This window comes from Triticum dicoccoides, chromosome 3A (assembly GCF_002162155.2).
Source record: "Triticum dicoccoides isolate Atlit2015 ecotype Zavitan chromosome 3A, WEW_v2.0, whole genome shotgun sequence".
Taxonomy (NCBI): Eukaryota; Viridiplantae; Streptophyta; class Magnoliopsida; order Poales; family Poaceae; genus Triticum; species Triticum dicoccoides.
The window spans coordinates 173756064-173773537 of record NC_041384.1 but is presented as its reverse complement, the minus strand read 5'-3'; the positions used below and the strand labels follow the sequence as shown (position 1 = coordinate 173773537).

Genomic DNA, 17474 nt, shown 5'->3' with positions numbered 1-17474 from the left:
ATCCATTTTGAACTTCTTCAAAACTTTGTCAAGGTATGTGCTTTGTGAAAGTCCAATTAAGCGTCTTGATCTATCTCTATAGATCTTAATGCCTAATATGTAAGCAGCTTCACCGAGGTCTTTCATTGAAAAACTCTTATTCAAGTATCCCTTTATGCTATCCAGAAATTCTATATTATTTCCAATTAGTAATATGTCATCTACATATAATATCAGAAATGCTATAGAGCTCCCACTCACTTTCTTGTAAATACAGGCTTCTCCAAAAGTCTGTATAAAACCAAATGCTTTGATCACACTATCAAAGCGTTTATTCCAACTCCGAGAGGCTTGCACCAGTCCATAAATGGATCGCTGGAGCTTGCACACTTTGTTAGCTCCCTTTGGATCGACAAAACCTTCTGGTTGCATCATATACAACTCTTCTTCCAGAAATCCATTCAGGAATGCAGTTTTGACATCCATCTGCCAAATTTCATAATCATAAAATGCGGCAATTGCTAACATGATTTGGACAGACTTAAGCATCGCTACGGGTGAGAAGGTCTCATCATAGTCAATACCTTGAACTTGCCGAAAACCTTTTGCGACAAGTCGAGCTTTGTAGACAGTAATATTACCGTCAGCGTCAGTCTTCTTCTTGAAGATCCATTTATTCTCAATTGCTTGCCGATCATCGGGCAAGTCAACCAAAGTCCACACTTTGTTCTCATACATGGATCCCATCTCAGATTTCATGGCTTCAAGCCACTTTGCGGAATCTGGGCTCACCATCGCTTCTTCATAGTTCGTAGGTTCATCATGATCTAGTAGCATGACTTGCTGTAAGTGCATCTAGTGCCACCCCTAGTTGGTTTTGGAGTATTGACGACAAACCTAGTTGAGGGACTAATGTGTTTGTGAGAATTGCAGGATAACACAGGTAGAAGTCCCTGATTGATTCGGTTTTACTACCAGAGATGACCCCTAAAAATGTATGAAGACATTGAAGCCAAAGGTGGTATATGAAGATATTCACATTGAAGACTATGACAAAAGAAGACACGTTATGAAGCCTATGGAGCTCGAAGACTTAGATCTTTCGTAGTTCCTTTTCTTTTGTGTTGAGTCATAGGAATCATCGTACTGTTAAGTGGGGTCCAGGAGAACCAGTTAGAATGACTGAAGTGATGCCCAAACTAAAAACCTATGTCTTCGAGTGAAGACAATGAGAGCGAATCTTGTCCAGAGCCGGACAAGTCAGCTTTGCTTGTAGCCCAAGTAAAGTTGCCATGAGAGTTTGAAATCTGACCGTTGAGACACGTGTCAGTTCCTTAGTGACTTAGGGTCATTTCGGACAAATCATGTCGGGTTGCCAAGTGGCTATAAATAGCCCACCCCCTACAACCATAAACGGTTGGTTGCTCAGATTTCAGTGCACGGCTTTTGTCGTTTGAGAGCAACCCACCTCGAAGCCTTTGAGAGAAAATTCCTAGTGAGGAGAAAATCCCTAACCACCCAGAGCCAAAGCAAATTGGGCATCACTTAGGTCTTCTTGTCTGTGTGATCTGAAGACTTATTACACTTGAGGACTGTGAATCCTCCAGATGGTTAGGCGTCACGTTCAGAGCATCCAAGAGATATTATGGATTGCCAGTGAACGAAGTTTGTGAAGGTTTGGGAGTCTACCTTGAAGACTTACCAGAGTGATTGGGCGAGGACTAAGTGACCTTAGCTCAAGGAGAATACGGTGAGGACTTGGTGTCCTGAGCTGCGTGTTCAGGACTGGGTGTCCGGGACTGTGTGTCCTAAGGTTTAAATACCTAGCCGCTCCAACCAGACGTACAGTTGTCACAGCAACTGGAACTGGTCCAACACATCATTGTCTTGAACGAGTCACTGGTTTCATCTTCACTTCCTTTTCTTACCATTACTCATTGTGAAGCCATTGCATGCCTGCTCTATCTTTTGTCTTCACAACGTGAATGTATGATCTGTCTGGCTTCATAACTTCTTCCTACCTGATCCTTATTACACTGCAGCTGTTTGTCATTGTGCTTTCACTCTATTGAATACTTGACCATGGCTGGCCTAGTGTAATCTAACTTCCGCTGCATAGTGATAGGCATAATCTTCACTGTTTGTCTTCATAACTCCCACGTTTCGAAGACGTTCATAAAAATCGCCTATTCACCCCCCCTCTAGTCGATATAACGCACTTTCACTTGCAGAACAGGATTACCGTACCACTCTGGCGCGGATCTTACTCTGGTTGATCTATGAGGTTCAGTAGTATCTTGTTCTGAAGATTCATGATCATCATCATTAGCTTCCTCACTAACTGGTGTAGGTGTCACAGAAACAGTTTTCTGTGATGCACTACTTTCCAATAAGGGAGCAGGTACAGTTACCTCGTCAAGTTCTACTTTCCTCCCACTCACTTCTTTCGAGAGAAACTCCTTCTCTAGAAAGTTTCCGAACTTAGCAACAAAAGTCTTGCCTTCGGATCTGTGATAGAAGGTGTATCCAATAGTCTCCTTTGGATATCCTATGAAGACACATTTCTCCAATTTGGGTTCGAGCTTATCAGGTTGAAGCTTTTTCACATAAGCATCGCAGCCCCAAACTTTCAGAAACGACAACTTTGGTTTCTTTCCAAACCATAGTTCAAAAGGCGTCGTCTCAACGGATTTTGATGGTGCCCTATTTAACGTGAATGCGGCCGTCTCTAGAGCGTATCCCCAAAACAATAGCGGTAAATCAGTAAGAGACATCACAGATCGCACCATATCTAGTAAAGTACGATTACGACGTTCGGACACACCATTACGATGTGGTGTTCCGGGTGGCGTGAGTTGCGAAACTATTCCACAATTTTTCAAATGTACACCAAACTCGTAACTCAAATATTCTCCTCCACGATCAGATCGTAGGAATTTTATTTTCTTATTACGATGATTTTCTACTTCACTCTGAAATTCTTTGAACTTTTCAAATGTTTCAGACTTGTGTTTCATTAAGTAGATATACCCATATCTGCTTAAGTCATCTGTGAAGGTGAGAAAATAACGATATCCGCCACGAGACTCAATATTCATCGGACCACACACATCTGTATGTATGATTTCCAACAAATCTGTTGCTCTCTCCATAGTACCGGAGAACGGTGTTTTAGTCATCTTGCCCATGAGGCACGGTTCGCAAGTACCAAGTGATTCATAATCAAGTGGTTCCAAAAGTCCATCAGTATGGAGTTTCTTCATGCGCTTTACACCGATATGACCTAAACGGCAGTGCCACAAATAGGTTGCACTATCATTATCAACTCTGCATCTTTTGGCTTCAACATTATGAATATGTGTGTTACTACTATCGAGATTCAATAAGAATAGACCACTCTTCAAGGGTGCATGACCATAAAAGATATTACTCATATAAATAGAACAACCATTATTCTCTGATTTAAATGAATAACCGTCTCGCATCAAACAAGATCCAGATATAATGTTCATGCTTAACGCTGGCACCAAATAACAATTATTTAGGTCTAATATTAATCCCGAAGGTAGATGTAGAGGTAGCGTGCCGACTGCGATCACATCGACTTTGGAACCGTTTCCCACGCGCATCGTCACCTCATCCTTAGCCAATCTTCTCTTAATCCGTAGTCCCTGTTTCGAGTTGCAAATATTAGCAACAGAACCAGTATCAAATACCCAGGTGCTACTGCAAGCATTAGTAAGGTACACATCAATAACATGTATATCACATATACCTTTGTTCACCTTGCCATCCTTCTTATCCGCCAAATACTTGGGGAAGTTCCGCTTCCAGTGACCAGTCTGCTTGCAGTAGAAGCACTCAGTTTCAGGCTTAGGTCCAGGTTTGGGTTTCTTCTCTTGAGTAGCAACATGCTTGCCGTTCTTTTTGAAGTTCCCCTTTTTCTTCCCTTTGCCCTTTTTCTTGAAACTAGTGGTCTTGTTGACCATCAACACTTGATGCTCCTTCTTGATTTCTACCTCCGCAGCTTTCAGCATCGCGAAGAGCTCGGGAATAGTCTTATTCATCCCTTGCATATTATAGTTCATCACGAAGCTCTTGTAGCTTGGTGGCAGTGATTGGAGAATTCTGTCAATGACGCAATCATCTGGAAGATTAACTCCCAATTGAATCAAGTGATTATTATACTCAGACATTTTGAGTATATGCTCACTGACAGAACTGTTCTCCTCCATCTTACAGCTATAGAACTTATTGGAGACTTCATATCTCTCAATCCGGGCATTTGCTTGAAATATTAACTTCAACTCCTGGAACATCTCATATGCTCCATGACGTTCAAAACGTCATTGAAGTCCCGATTCTAAGCCGTAAAGCATGGCACACTGAACTATTGAGTAGTCATCAGCTTTGCTCTGCCTGACGTTCATAACATCCGGCGTTGCTCCAGCAGCAGGCCTGGCACCCAGCGGTGCTTCCAGGACGTAATTCTTCTGTGCAGCAATGAGGATAATCCTCAAGTTACGGACCTAGTCCGTGTAATTGCTACCATCATCTTTCAACTTTGCTTTCTCAAGGAACGCATTAAAATTCAACAGAACAACAACACGAGCCATCTATCTACAATCAAGCATAAACGAGCAAGATACTTATCAGGTACTAAGTTTCATGATAAATTTAATTTCAGTTAATTTACTTAAAGAACTCCCACTTAGATAGACATCCCTCTAATCCTCTAAGTGATTACGTGATCCAAATCAACTAAACCATGTCCGATCATCACGTGAGATGGAGTAGTTTCATTGGTGAACATCACTATGTTGATCATATCTACTATATGATTCACGCTCGACCTTTCGGTCTCCGTGTTCCGAGGCCATATCTGTATATGCTTGGCTCGTCAAGTATAACCTGAGTATTCCGCGTGTGCAACTGTTTTGCACCCGTTGTATTTGAACATAGAGCCTATCACACCCGACCATCACGTGGTGTCTCAGCACGAAGAACTTTCGCAACGGTGCATACTCAGGGAGAACACTTCTTGATAATTAGTGAGAGATCATCTTATAATGCTACCGTCAATCAAACCAAGATAACATGCATAAAAGATAAACATCACATGCAATCAATATAAGTGATATGATATGGCCATCATCATCTTGTGCTTGTGATCTCCATCTCCGAAGCACCGTCCTGATCACCATCGTCACCGGCGCGACACCTTGATCTCCATCGTAGCATCGTTGTCGTCTCGCCAAGCTTGTGCTTCCACGACTATCGCTACCGCTTAGTGATAAAGTAAAGCATTACAACGCGATTGCATTGCATACAATAAAGCGACAACCATATGGCTCCTGCTAGTTGCCGATAACTCGGTTACAAAACATGATCATCTCATACAATAAAAATTCAGCATCATGTCTTGACCATATCACATCACAACATGCCCTGCAAAAACAAGTTAGACGTCCTCTACTTTGTTGTTGCAAGTTTTACATGGCTGCTATGGGCTTAAGCAAGACCTAATCTTACCTACGCATCAAAACCACAACGATAGTTTGTCAAGTTGGTGCTGTTTTAACCTTCGCAAGGACCGGGTGTAGCCATACTTGGTTCAACTAAAGTTGGATAAACTGTCACCCGCAAGCCACCTATATGCAGAGCACGTCGGGAGAACCGGTCTGGGGTAAGCGTACGCGTAATGTCGGTCTGGGCCGCTTCGTCCAACAATACCGCCGAACCAAAGTATGACATGCTGGTAAGCAGTATGACTTATATCACCCACAACTCACTTGTGTTCTACTCGTGCATATAACATCAACATATAAAACCTAGGCTCGGATGCCACTGTTGGGGAACGTAGTAATTTCAAAAATATTCCTACGCACACGCAAGATCATGGTGATGCATAGCAACGAGGGGAGAGTGTGATCTACGTACCTTGTAGATCGACAACAGAAGCGTTTGGTTGATGTAGTCGTACGTCTCCACGGCCCGACCGATCAAGCACCGAAACTACGGCACCTCCGAGTTCTAGCACACGTTCAGCTCGATGATGATCCCCGGACTCCGATCCAGCAAAGTGTCGGGGAAGAGTTCCGTCAGCACGACGGCGTGGTGACGATCTTGATGTACTACTGTCGCAGGGCTTCGCCTAAGCACCGCTACAATATTATCGAGGACTATGGTGGAAGGGGGCACCGCACACGGCTAAGAATATGATCACATGGATCAACTTGTGTCTCTCTGGGGTGCCCCTGCCTCTGTATATAAAGGTTCAAAGGGGGGAGGCCGGCCGGCCATCATAGGGCGCGCCAGGAGGAGTCCTACTCCCTCCGGAAGTAGGACTTCTCCCCCAATCCTAGTTGGAATAGGATCCGCGAGGTGGAAAAAAGAGAGAGAGAAAGGAGAGGGGCGTCGGCCCCCTCTCTCCTTGTCCTATTCGGACTAGGGGGGAGGGGCGCGTGGCCCAGCCCTGGCCGCCTCTTCTCTTCTTCCACTGGGGCCCACTAAGGCCCATCTAGCTCCCGGGGGGTTCCGGTAACCTCCCGGTACTCCGGTAAAATCCCGATTTCACCCGGAACACTTCTGATATCCAAACATAGGCTTCCAATATATCAATCTTTATGTCTCGACCATTTAGAGACTCCTCGTCATGTCCGTGATCACATCCGGGACTCCGAACAACCTTCGGTACATCAAAATGCGTAAACTCATAATATAACTGTCATCGTAACCTTAAGCGTGCGGACCCTACGGGTTCGAGAACAATGTAGACATGACCGAGACATGTCTCCGGTCAATAACCAATACGGAACCTGGATGCTCATATTGGCTCCTACATATTCTACGAAGATCTTTATCGGTCAGACCGCATAACAACATACGTTGTTCCCTTTCTCATCGGTATGTTACTTACCCGAGATTCGATCGTCGGTATCTCAATACCTAGTTCAATCTCGTTACCGGCAAGTCTCTTTACTCGTTCTGTAATACATCATCCCGCAACTAACTCATTAGTTGCAATGCTTGCAACGCTTAAGTGATGTGCATTACCGAGAGGGCCCAGAGATACCTCTCCGACAATCGGAGTGACAAATCCTAATCTCGAAATACGCCAACCCAACATGTACCTTTGGAGACACCTGTAGAGCTCCTTTATAATCACCCAGTTGTGTTGTGACGTTTGGTAGCACACAAAGTGTTCCTCTGGTAAACGGGAGTTGCATAATCTCATAGTCATAGGAACATGTATAAGTCATGAAGAAAGCAATAGCAACATACTAAACGATCGGGTGCTAAGCTAATGGAATGGGTCATGTCAATCAGATCATTCACTTAATGATGTGATCCCGTTAATCAAATAACAACTCCTTGTTCATGGTTAGGAAACATAACCATCTTTGATTAACGAGCTAGTCAAGTACATGCATACTAGTGACACTCTGTTTGTCTATGTATTCACACATGTATTATGTTTCCGGTTAATACAATTCTAGCATGAATAATAAACATTTATCATGATATAAGGAAATAAATAATAACTTTATTATTGCCTCTAGGGCATATTTCCTTCATATTTAAGAGTATCGGGTAACGGTTTAAGCTCAAACACGGGATCACCCTTGGGTGGAGGAGGATCCCCTAGGATTTCAACAGGCAAATTGTGTTTCAGAATAGGTTCCTGTTTAAAGAATACTTCATCTATTTCCCTTCTTTCATTCATAAACATATCATTTTTATGGTCTAGCAAATATTGTTCTAAAGGATCACTAGGAGGTACGGCAATAGAAGCAAGACCAATAATTTCATCCTTACTAGGTAATTCTTCTTCACGGTGTTGTCCACTAAATTTAGAGAAATTAAATTCATGAGTCATATCATCTAAACCGATAGTAACACATCCCTTTTGCAATCTATGGTAGCATTAACAGTATTTAAGAAGGGTCTACCAAATATAATGGGACAATAGCTATCTTGTGGGGAACCAAGAACAAGAAAATCGGCAGGATATTTAGTTTTCCCACACAAGACTTCAACATCTCTAACAATTCGCATTGGTGAAATAGTATCTCTATTGGCAAGTTTAATTGTGACATCAATATCTTCTAACTCAACAGGTGCAATATCATGCATGATTTCTTTATAAAGGCTAATAGGTATTGCACTAGCACTCGCACCCATATCACATAAGCCATGATAACAATGATCTCCTATTTTAACAGAAATAACAGGCATGCCTACTACAGGTCTAGGTTTATCTTTAGCACAAGGTTTAGCAATTCTAGTAGTTTCATCACAGAAATAAATAACATGCCCATCAATATTATCAGACAAGAGATCTTTAACAATAGCAATATTAGGTTCAACTTTAACTTGCTCATGAGGTGTATAAGTTTTAATATTGCTTTTACGAACCATAGTTGAAGCTTTAGCATGATCCTTTATCCTAACAGGGAAAGGTGGTTTCTCAACATAAGAAGTAGGAACAACAGGATCATTATAAGTGACAGTCTTTTCTTCAACTTTAATAGGTGCAGCTACTTTTACTTCTATGGGACGATGATATTTAAACCACTTCTCCTTGGGGAGATCAACATAAGTAGCAAAAGATTCACAGAAAGAGTGTACTATCTTAGAGTCAAGTCCATATTTAGTGCTAAATTTACGGAAAACATCGATATCCGTAAAAGATTTAACACAATCAAACCTAGGTGTCATACCTGACTCCTTACCTTTGTCGAGGTCCCAATCTTCAGAGTCGCGTTTAATTATTTCCAACAAATCCCATTTGAATTCAATAGTCTTCATCATAAAAGAGCCAGCACAAGAAGTATCAAGCATGGTGCGATTGTTATCAGATAGCTGAGCATAAAAATTTTGAATAATCATTTCTCTTGAGAGCTCATGATTGGGGCATGAATATAACATTGATTTAAGCCTCCCCCAAGCTCGAGCGATGCTTTCTCCTTCGCGAGGCCAAAAATTATATATATAATTGCGATCACGATGAACAAGATGCATAGGATAAAACTTCTGATGAAATTCCAATTTCAATCGTTTGTAATTCCAAGACCCCATATCATCACATAGCCTATACCATGTCGATGCATCTCCCTTCAAAGATAAAGGGAAGACCTTCTTCTTAACAACATCTCCGGGTACACCTGCAAGCTTAAATAATCCACAAACTTCATCCACATATATCAGATGCTCATCAGGATGTTTTGTTCCATCTCCTAAAAACGATTAGCTAGCAGTTTTTCTATCATACCCGAAGGAATTTCAAAGCAGACATTTTCATTTTCAGTAGGTTGAGTAGGTTGAGGAGCAACTCTTTTCTCTACTGGTCGGGGTGAAGATACCCCAAACAAGCCCCTTAGAGGATTACTTTCCATAGTAACAAGTGACAGTAAATTTCAGCACACTATATAAATTTTTCCTTACCAAAATCCACCTACCAAAGGCGCTTCACTCACCAGCAATGGCGCCAGAAAAGAGTCTTGATGACCCAAAAGTATAGGGGATCTATTGTGGTCCTTTCGATAAGTAAGAGTGTCGAACCCAATGAGGAGCAGAAGGAAATGATAAGCGGTTTCCAGCAAGGTATTCTCTGCAAGTACTGAAATAAGTGGTAACAGATAGTTTTGTGATAGGATAATTTGTAACGAGCAACAAGTAACAAAAGTAAATAAAGTGCAGCAAGGTGGCCCAATCCTTTTTGTAGCAAAGGACAAGCCTGGACAAACTCTTATATAGATAAAAGCGCTCCCGAGGACACATGGGAATATCGTCAAGCTAGTTTTCATCACGTTCATATGATTCGCGTTTGGTACTTTGATAATTTGGTATGTGGGTGGACCGGTGCTTGGGTACTGTCCTTACTTGGACAAGCATCCCACTTATGATTAACCTCTATTGCAAGCATCTGCAACTACAACAAAAGTATTAAGGTAAACCTAACCATAGCATGAAACATATGGATCCAAATCAGCCCCTTACGAAGCAACGCATAAACTAGGGTTTAAGCTTATGTCACTCTAGCAACCCATCATCTACTTATTACTTCCCAATGCCTTCCTCTAGGCCCAAATAATGGTGAAGTGTCATGTAGTCAACGTTCACATAACACCACTAGAGGAGAAACAACATACATCTCATCAAAATATCGAACGAATACCAAATTCACATGACTACTAATAGCAAGACTTCTCCCATGTCCTCAGGAACAAAAGTAACTACTCACAAAGCATAAACATGTTCATAATCAGAGGGGTATTAATATGCATATAGGATCTGAACATATGATCTTCCACCAATTAAAACAACTAGCATCAACTACAAGGAGTAGTTAACACTACTAGCAACCTACTAGCACCAACCCCGGATTTGGAGACAAGAATTGGATACAAGAGATGAACTAGGGTTTTGAGAGGAGATGGTGCCGATGAAGATGTTGATGGAGATTGCCCTCTCCCGATGAGAGGACAATTGGTGATGACGATGGCGATGATTTCCCCCTCCCGGAGGGAGGTTTCCCCGGCAGAACAGCTCTCCCAGAGCCCTAGATAGATTCCGCCAAGGTTCCGCCTCGTGGCGGCGGAGTTTCGTCCAAGAAGATGGCTTCTTATTTTTTTTATCAAAAGACTTCATATAGCAGAAGATGGCCATCGGAGGGCCACCAGGGGGCCCACGAGGTAGGGGCACGCCCAGGGGGTAGGGCGCGCCCCACCCTCGTGGGCAGGGTGTGGCCCCCCTGGTGAATCTCTTCCGCTGAGTATTTTTTATATATTCTGAAAACGTCTTCCGTGAAGTTTCAGGACTTTTGGAGCTGTGCAGAATAGGTCTTTAATATTTGCTCCTTTTCCAGCCCAGAATCCCAGCTGCCGGCATTCTCCCTCTTAATGTAAACCTTGTAAAATAAGAGAGAATATGCATAAGTATTGTGATATAATGTGTAATAACATCCCATAATGCAATAAATATCGATATAAAAACATGATGCAAAATGGACGTATCAGACCCATTCCGGCACCCTGCCGGAGGGGGAATCCCTCTCTGGTGGCCATCTTCATCATCCCGGTGCTCTCCATGATGAGGAGGGAGTAGTTCTCCCTCGGGGCTGAGGGTATGTACCAGTAGCTATGTGTTTGATCTCTCTCTCTCTCTCTCTCTCTCTCTCTCTCTCTCTCGTGTTCTTGAGGTGATACAATATTGATGTATCGTGACTTTGCTATTATAGTTGGATCTTATGATGTTTCTCCCCCTCGACTCTCTTGTAATGGATTGAGTTTTCCCTTTGAAGTTATCTTATCGGATTGAGTCTTTAAGGATTTGAGAACACTTGATGTATGTCTTGCCGTGCTTATCTGTGGTGACAATGGGATATCATGTGATCCTGTTTTGGTGATCAACTTGCGGGTTTCGCCCATGAACCTATGCATAGGGGTTGGCACACATTTTCGTCTTGACTCTCCGGTAGAAACTTTGGGGCACTCTTTGAGGTTCTATGTGTTGGTTGAATGGATGAATCTGAGATTGTGTGATGCATATCGTATAATCATACCCACGGATACTTGAGGTGACATTGGAGTATCTAGGTGACATTAGGGTTTTGGTTGATTTGTGTCTTAAGGTGTTATTCTAGTATGAACTCTAGGGCTGTTTGTGACACTTATAGGAATAGCCCAACGGATTGATTGGAAAGAATAACTTTGAGGTGGTTTCGTACCCTACCATAATCTCTTCGTTTGTTCTCCGCTATTAGTGACTTTGGAGTGACTCTTTGTTGCATGTTGAGGGATAGTTATGTGATCCAATTATGTTATTATTGTTGAGAGAACTTTGCACTAGTGAAAGTATGAACCCTAGGCCTTGTTTCCTAGCATTGCAATATCGTTCACGCTCACTTTTATCATTAGTTACCTTGTTGTTTTTATATTTTCAGATTACAAAAACCATTATCTACCATCCATATACCACTTGTATCACCATCTCTTCACCGAACTAGTGCACCTATACAATTTACCATTGTATTGGGTGTGTTGGGGACACAAGAGACTCTTTGTTATTTGGTTGCAGGGTTGCTTGAGAGAGACCATCTTCATCCTACGCCTCCTACGGATTGATAAACCTTAGGTTATCCACTTGAGGGAAATTTGCTACTGTCCTACAAACCTCTGCACTTGGAGGCCCAACAACGTCTACAAGAAGAAGGTTGTGTAGTAGACATCAAGCTCTTTTCTGGCGTCGTTGCCGGGGAGGCGAGGAAAGCGGAACTAACACCCCGTCAACTAAGCTCTTTTCTGGCACCGTTGCCGGGGAGGTGAGTGATTGAAGGTATATCTTTAGATCTTGCAATCGAGTCTTTTAGTGTCTTGTTTTATCACTAGTTTAGTTCATAAAAGAAAATTACAAAAAATGGAATTAAGTTTGCCTCATACGCTTCATCTTTTTAATATCTTTCGTGAGTATGATGGGAAGGAAAATTGTGCGGAAGTGTTAGAAGAAGAATGCATTAAAATGTTTGGCACTAAATATTTGAATGATGAGCATGATTGTAATGTTGTTAGTATGAATTCCTTGAATATCCATGATGCTAATGATATGCAAAGCCACAAGCTTGGGGATGCTATGTTTGATGAATATGATATTTTTAGTCCCCCAAGTTTTGATGTGCAAATTTATTATGATGATAGCATGCCTCCTATTTATGATGATTATGTTGATGAAAGTGGTTTCGGAGAGGTCATGACTTTATTTTGTGATGAATCCACTATTTCGGAAGAAGTTCCAATTGATTATGAGAACAAAGTTGCTATCTATGATGATTATTGTGATGACTTGTATGCTATAAAGAATAATGATATCCATGAATATTGTCATCATGATTTCAGTTTTCAATTGGATTATGCCTCACATGATAATTAATTTGTTGAGTTTGCTCCCACTATTATTCATGAGAAGAATTTTGCTTGTGTGGAGAGTAGTAAATTTTATATGCTTGTAGATCATGAAAATAATGCTTTATGTGATGGTTATATTGTTGAATTCATTCATGATTCTACTAAAAATTATTATGAGGGAGGAATATATGCTTGTAGGAATTGCAATAATATCAAGTTTCCTCTCTATGTGCTTAAAGTTTTGAAGTTATGCTTGTTTTACCTTCCTATGCTAGTTGATTATTGTTCCCACAAGTTGTTTGCTCATAAAATCCCTATGCATAGAAAGTGGGTTAGACTTAAATGTGCTAGTCATATTCTTTATGATGCTCTCTTTATGTTTCAATTCTTATCTTTTATGTGAGCATCATCGAAATCATCGTGCCTAGCTAGGGGCGTTAAACGATAACGCTTGTTGGGAGGCAACCCAATTTTATTTTTGTTCCTTGATTTTTGCTCCTGTTTAGAAATAAATAATTTATCTAGCCTCTGTTGTTATTGAGTTTTTATGTTTTAATTAGTGTTTGTGCCAAGTAGAACCGTTGGGAAGACTTGGGGAAAGTCTTTTTGATCTTGCTGTAAAAAGCAGAAACTTTAGCGCTCACAAGAATTGCTACCATTTTTATTTGGAGTGTGATATTTAGTTAATTCTTTTTGCAGATGATTAATAGATAAATTCCTCACGTCCATCAATTTATTTTAGAATTTTTGGGGTTCTAGAAGTTTGCGTTAGTTACAGATTACTACAGACTATTCTGTTTTTGACAGATTCTGTTTTTCGTGTGTTGTTTGCTTATTTTGATGAATCTATGGCTAGTAAAATAGTTTATAAACCATAGATAAGTTGGAATACAGTAGGTTTAACACCAATATAAATAAAGAATGATTTCATTACAGTACCTTGAAGTGGTGTTTTGTTTTCTTTCGCTAACGGAGCTTACGAGTTTTCTGTTAAGTTTTGTGTTGTGAAGTTTTCAAGTTTTGGGTAAAGATTTAATGGACTATGGAATAAGGAGTGGAAAGATCCTAAGCTTGGGGATGCCCAAGGCACCCCAAGGTAATATTAAAGGATGAACAAGAGCCTAAGCTTGGGGATGCCCCGAAAGGCATCCCCTCTTTCATCTTCGTTCATCGGTAACTTTACTTGGAGCTATATTTTTATTTACCACATGATATGTGTTTTGCTTGGAGCGTCATTTTATTTTCTTTTGTTTTACTTGCTGTTTGAATAAAATACCAAGATCTGAAATTCTTAAATGTTAGAGAGTCTTCACATAGTTGCATAATTATTCGACTACTCATTGAGCTTCACTTATATCTTTCGGAGTAGTTTGTTGTTGCTCTAGTGCTTCACTTATATCTTTTTAGAGCACGGCGGTGGATTTATTTTGTAGAAATAGATGAACTCGCATGCTTCACTTATATTATTTTGAGAGTCCTAAACAGCATGGTAATTTGCTTTGGTTATGAATTTAGTCCTAATATGATGGGCATCCAAGAGGGGTATAATAAAAACTTTTATATAAGTGCATTGAATACTAAGAGAAGTTTGATACTTGATGATTGTTTTGAGATATGGAGATAGTGATATCAAAGTTGTGCTAGTTGGCTAGTTGTGAATTTGGGGAATACTTGTGTTGAAGTTTGCAAGTCCTGTAGCATGCACGTATGGTAAATGTTGTGTAACAAATTTGAAACATGAGGTGTTATTTGATTGTCTTCCTTATGAGTGGCGGTCGGGGCGAGCGATGGTCTTTTCCTACCAATCTATCCCACTAGGAGCATGCGCGTAATGCTTGGTTTTTGATGACTTGTAGATTTTTGTAATAAGTATGTGAGTTATTTAGGACTAACTAGTACAAATGCCCGTGCGTTGCACTGGGCGATAAATGTGGCAGAACTTGCTTCATGGGTATTTTTTTGCCATTTTCTATATCTAATTTAAATAAATTTTGAACATGAAAATTTCCTTATTTTTATTAAAAAAATAATTTTCCTATTTAAAATGCAAAACCTTTTGAAGAGTAGTTTAAAAAATTATGTAAATCGGAACATTTCTCTATAAAATATTTTTATGTAAATTAATTATTTCTGTTGTACATTTTGAAATGGTTTTTGTAGTTAGTAGTTTTTTGGGGGGAATTTTTAAGTGTTTTTAAAAGTACGAACATATTTTGTTCAAATATTTTTAAACTATTTTTATGTGTTGGAAACATTAGAAATAAGGTTACACCGAGTATTTCTTTTTGGACTTTGTAATTTGGACGTACCCTAACAATGTTTGTCATGACCTATTTCAGATCCTCATTTTCATTTCATCCTATTAAAAAGTATCAATTATATATTTTTTATTGTCCAGTAAAACACAATTATTATTTTTACTTTGAGTAGTTGTTTTTATATTTTTGAGAATATTTTTTAAAATGGAATTATTTTTATGGCGATGGACATTATTTTAATATTATATTTCATGTCTTATTTATTTTGCACTATTTTTGTGTTTGGTCCATCGAGAATGGATGTGTTATTTTGGTACTCCCTCTGTCCGGAAATACTTGTCCTAAAAATGGATAAAATTTCTAGAAGAAATTTTCCGGACGGAGGGAGTAGCAGCTAGCTCAGTGTCGTTTGCTACAATAAAAAAAAGCTACTCCTACTTCAGAGTGGTCACTATTCTCCATGGGGGAGCTCACCTTCTCGCCCCTCCTCCTCCTCGGCGTCGACACAGTCTGCATCCATCTAGTACTGCATCCACCAAGGTATTAATCTAATTAGTTCTATGTCTTCTGAAATCTGACTGGTTTTTTCTTCCTTCGCATCTAATTAGTTTCACATGGATTTGTATGTTGCAGAGTTCTAAAGAACAGAGGAAGATTCCTGTGCTTGGAGTTGAGTCATGTGATTGTTCAGATTTTTAAAGACATGTAGGTTTCCTTTGGTCATGTTGTTGCTGTAGGATAACTTCGTATGACCACTGTCTTAAACATTCAGTTAAAAAAAACAAGCAGATCCTGTCTTTTTTTTAAAAGCATAGGGCTACAATAACCTGCAACAAAGTTAATATCTGCTTGCAAAACTATGTGGTTTCCTTTAGTCAAGTATGTTATCGCTAGAATTTGCCCAAAATTGTGTACTTATAACCAATGACGCATATAGTCTTGTGTATTAATGCCTTGAAATTTCCCTGTATCGCCCCTCTTCTCCTCTTTGTGCCGCTGCCCCTTGTTCGGTTTGGTTCGATTTACTTTTCTTCCCATTTCCCTAGTGCGGTTTCCTCATGTAGGTGCTGCTGCGTGATGTGCACCGGGGATAAGGAAAAAAAGAGAAGGTTGTTCAGGTGATGAGGAAACCAAATGGGACATGGTGCTAGGCCTCAATGAATCCAAAAGAGCTCAATGGTGTGCTGTATATTCGTCTGTTGTTTGAGATAGACTTGTCAATTTCCAGAGCTAGCATGTGAATAACACTCTACATTTTGAGGTTTAGAGCACTTGTTTGCACTTGGCTGGCACCATGTGGTGGTGATTGTGGTTGCCAACATTCAGCCAGTGTGTGTCTTGCTGTAGTGAGTAATTGGATTGAGTTCTAGAGCAATATGCAACTGTAGGAATAGGCTTCATTCCGCTCGTATGTGAGTCTCAATGTTGGCGTTGGTTTCTGAGTTCATGAAGCTAGCTAGCTATTATGTCTAGTATCTCCTGGTCTGATTTGTTTAGTCTCCATTCTGGCGTTGGTTTCAAAATGACCAGTGCGCATTTGCGGATGTGCAGTATGGCCTCGCCTACAATTCTCTATACGTCATGATTGGCGTCTCACATCGTTCCGTTGATTTCTTGCAGATATTGCGTAGGAGGTTGAGGGACATGAGGTCCGGCAGTGAGCTTAAAGCTCTGTTGCTATTCAACAGTCTCAGGAATCTCTTCAAATAAACATATGAGGTATATGTTCTGCCCCTCTCGATATGCTTAGCAAAATAATTAATTTGTGATGATCCTATTTTCCTATTGTCTAATCTTGGAGTAAGTTTCTCTTGAATATATGTGATCTGTTTTGTCACTTTGTGGTACTCTTTAATCTCTTTGGTTAATATAAACATGGTTGTGCAATTATGATTGAAATCACATCAACAGAATGTCTATGCCTAATTATTATTGGAATTACCTTAACACTTGTTTCACAATACATAGCAATCTTGCGGCTACTCCTGAACCCAAAACCGGCCATCCACTTGATTACCTGTATCAAACCATGGCAGGAAGTTGTTGATTTTGTCGAAAGCAGCAATCAAAGGCATGCCTGGCTACCCCGATGAACGCCAAGGGGTTCAGAGATATGGGGATGCAGACCATGTCCATCACCAGGCGCCGCTGATGCATTCTCTGGCAGGTGCACCCGCTTCCACTTGGGCAGTAGCTGCTTCTCCCCGACGCCCACCACTGCTATGGGCTGCCGCTGCTACTGCTCTTGCTCGTCGGTGCCGCATGCTGCTGCTCGCCCAAGCCCTCGTGCTGCCGTCGTCCTGGACCTGGTCGCGAGTCGTGACTCACACCA

At 40.7% G+C, this 17474-nt stretch overlaps 1 long non-coding RNA gene across 1 annotated transcript; it reads left to right on the top strand.

Moving 5' to 3' along the window:
* Positions 1-15648: 15648 nt before the first annotated feature.
* On the top strand, positions 15649-16822 carry LOC119271446. Its single transcript, XR_005134533.1, has 3 exons — positions 15649-15682; positions 15776-15847; positions 16763-16822. It is a non-coding gene; the product is annotated as an uncharacterized LOC119271446 (long non-coding RNA).
* The last annotated feature ends 652 nt before the right edge of the window (positions 16823-17474 follow it).